The sequence below is a fragment of the Colobus angolensis genome, unplaced genomic scaffold (assembly GCF_000951035.1).
Source record: "Colobus angolensis palliatus isolate OR3802 unplaced genomic scaffold, Cang.pa_1.0 Scaffold461, whole genome shotgun sequence".
Taxonomy (NCBI): Eukaryota; Metazoa; Chordata; class Mammalia; order Primates; family Cercopithecidae; genus Colobus; species Colobus angolensis.
In genome coordinates this window covers 486,703-487,292 of record NW_012118055.1, presented here as the reverse complement: position 1 = coordinate 487,292, position 590 = coordinate 486,703, and positions in this window count along the sequence as shown.

The window sequence follows — 590 nt, the reverse complement described above, 5'->3', positions numbered from 1 at the left end:
GATATTTCCTTTTTCACCATAAGACTCTGTGCACTCCCAAATATCCCTTTGTAGATTACACGAAAAGAGGGTCAGCAAACTGCTACATGAAAAGAAAGGTGTAACACTGTGAGATGAATTCATACATCACAAAGGACCTTCTCAGAAAGCTTCTGTCTCATTTTTAGCTGAGGCTATTTCCTTTGTAAGCATAGGCTTTAAAGGGATCCACAATATCCCTTTTCAGCATCCCCAAAAACAGTGCGACCAAACAGCTCCACAAAAAGGATGGTGTAACTCTATGAGATGAATTCACACATCACAAAACAGTTTCTCAGAGAGCTTTTTCTAGTTTCTATCTGAGGATATTTCCTTTTTCTCCATATTTCTCAATGCACTCCAGAATATACCAATGTAGATTCCCCAAAAAATGCGTTAGTAAACGTCTCATTAAACAGAATGGTGTAACTCTGTGAGCTGAACTCGCACATCACAAAGGAGCTTCCCAGAAAGCTTCTATCTAGTTTTTGTCTGAAGATTATTCCCTTTACACCGTTTGTCTCAATTTGCTCGTGAATATCCCTTTGCAGATTCCACGAAAATAATGTTAG